General features: G+C 35.1%; 1 pseudogene; it reads left to right on the forward strand.

Moving 5' to 3' along the window:
- Positions 1–746: 746 nt before the first annotated feature.
- On the forward strand, positions 747–1,251 carry LOC105304417 (annotated as a pseudogene).
- The last annotated feature ends 1,336 nt before the right edge of the window (positions 1,252–2,587 follow it).

Consider the following 2,587-nt stretch of genomic DNA (forward strand, 5'->3'; position numbering starts at 1 on the left):
CATCGGGGCCTCCTGCCCCGCCCTTCATTCCTTTGTCAACCTTGGGTAGTGTTTGGAGGAGGCAACTGCTCCTGCTGCTGCTTGCAGGACTGGTTCATAGTACATCTGCAGTGTTTATGGTGAAAAATGGCTACTGAACAGCTTACACAATGGACAAGTTCTCAAGCAGCCCTCTTGGAAAACTATCACACAAAACTGGTGACTAAAACATAACCTTTAATTCACCATCTACTGCAGAAGTACTGAATAATAGAATGTTTCTGATGCCAGTACAATGACCGCTTTTGAAAGAGATATATATTGACCCTAAATTTCATAAGGAATACAATAAATTACAGTGTCCAACTGTTATTTTGTTTATAACTCATCAGACACAACTATTTCTCACAATGCAAGCACAAAAGGAATCAAGACTGTGGAATCCATATCTAATATCGAAGCAGACATATATGAAAAATACAGATATGTCAGAGGCAACCAGATGAATACATGTATAAGGTAACTAAACTATTAAATTCCTTAAAGTTACTACCCAGGAATACCTTTCAAAATACTTCAACAAGAAAAAAAAATACTCTTTAAGCAAGAACAGACTTACCCAGACACAATAACACCTCCAAGGCCAAAGCCTACCAGTTCCCCAGAAAGTTCATCTGCTTATGTCTGGCATACGTATGTCGCAATGGAACTGTTCTGCTTGTAGCATGGGGTGAAAACTAATTATCACCTATGAGAAAAGCTATAAGATGATTAAGACAAGAGCATTCAATATTAACCCAAATAAGAACACTGAGTTATAAATCTCATTTAGCCACCCTGGATCTCAGCAGAAAAAAATATTACTCTCTTTATCTTCAGTTTTGGAGTGGATACAAGTTCTAGCCTGTTTTCCCTTATAAGGGAATCAGTTAAATACAATTCTACGTGACATCAGAGATCTCACTTTTAAAGATTCCAATGACTCACTGAGAGCCTTTCAAACCACTATTGGAAATTCTCCTAGGTGTAATCCTGAGGGAAATGTTCAAGTCACAAATGCCTCTTTAGTCAACATATTCAAAGTTTTGATGAGTTCAAGTTTTCAAGTTTGAGGGTGACAAGTTTGGATCTGTGGAAGAATGTCAATCAGATGAAAATAGCATGCTGAGTTCTGTTGCCATTGGAGGCGCCCTTTCAACAATTGTCTTCATTGTCTTAATTGCTTATCTTATTGGCAGGAACAGAAGTCATTCTGGGCTTCAGACAATTTAGCGTTTGAAATTATTCTCCATCACTGTATATCAACAGCAATTGCAAGAGGTTATGTTCATTTTCCCTGAGTTTAAATTGGTATTGAAATGGAAGCATACTTTCTTGTAAACTTTTTTCCAAATCTGCTTTATCAAATGTGATGTTCATCTAGCAACATTTACTATACACAAAATGGTAACTATTGAAATAGTGATGTTAGTGTTACTAATTGGTTAACTATTAATATTTACCAAAGTAGAACTCTAAGGTATGGTAAGAGCGCTTTGTTAAATCAGCACTGACTCCTCTATCAGTTAATTTTTAAAGATTCTGGTACTTGGTTTCTTCATTCTTTATTCAGATAAGCCTTATAAAGGGAAAGTCTTGGATTCTAACACTTTTAACTGATGGACAGCTAATTGCTATATTGACATGTTTAAGAGATTCAAAATAATACAGTAAAGAAAAATCTAAAACAAAATATTTCAAAAGATGAAAACATGAAATGCTTGAATTATGCTTTAAAAATCAGGGCAGGCGTGGCCCACAGAAGATAAATAGTGCAAAATTCGAATATTACATAGTCAATTAGACTTATCTTTTGGCATTTTTATGTTCTCCTACTTAAAGACTGGTACTTTATAAAAATATTTAAAATAGGTGCTATTTTTAATTACTATTTTGTTAATTTTCAGTCTTCTCTTTGAAGCTCAGGGTGATCCTGTTTCTGTACTTGTGCACAATATACTTTCATTGTACTAATTTATCCATTTAAAACTTGATTGTGACTATACACTTGAAGGATCAGTTCATATGCAATGCACTATTTGTAAAAAATGCTGAAAAAATCCTCTTGTTTGTCTGGAAACCACAACAACAGCGAATGTCAATTATCTTTGATATATGGTCCAGGCACTGCACAGTGAGATTTGCATCTATTATCTTGGGTTATTACTTTGTACTCTAAATGTGCTTGCCATTTTATAGATAAAGGAAAAGTAACTTACACACGGTTATATAGCCAGGGAGTAAGATGATCAGAGTTTGAATCCCTATCTTATTGACCTTCATGTTCAATATCTAGATTTTTGCTACTTTGCACACTGCCTCTTTTGGCATCAGGAAGTAATTTTAAAGAAATATATTTATATTATTTCATAATATATACCTAACTCTTCCTAGGTTAGTATAGTTCCTATTCTCTTGGCCTACCACAGAACTATTTTCTCAGAGTATACAAAGCCCCTGCTAAGACAGAGTCCATGATAGACACTTCCTACGGCTCCTTCATCATTTACTGGACCACTTTAACTTACCTATAGAATCTTTTCTCTTTGCCATATGCCTTAGGCCCAGT

Source organism: Pteropus vampyrus, unplaced genomic scaffold, assembly GCF_000151845.1.
Source record: "Pteropus vampyrus isolate Shadow unplaced genomic scaffold, Pvam_2.0 Scaffold340, whole genome shotgun sequence".
NCBI classification, from domain to species: domain Eukaryota; kingdom Metazoa; phylum Chordata; class Mammalia; order Chiroptera; family Pteropodidae; genus Pteropus; species Pteropus vampyrus.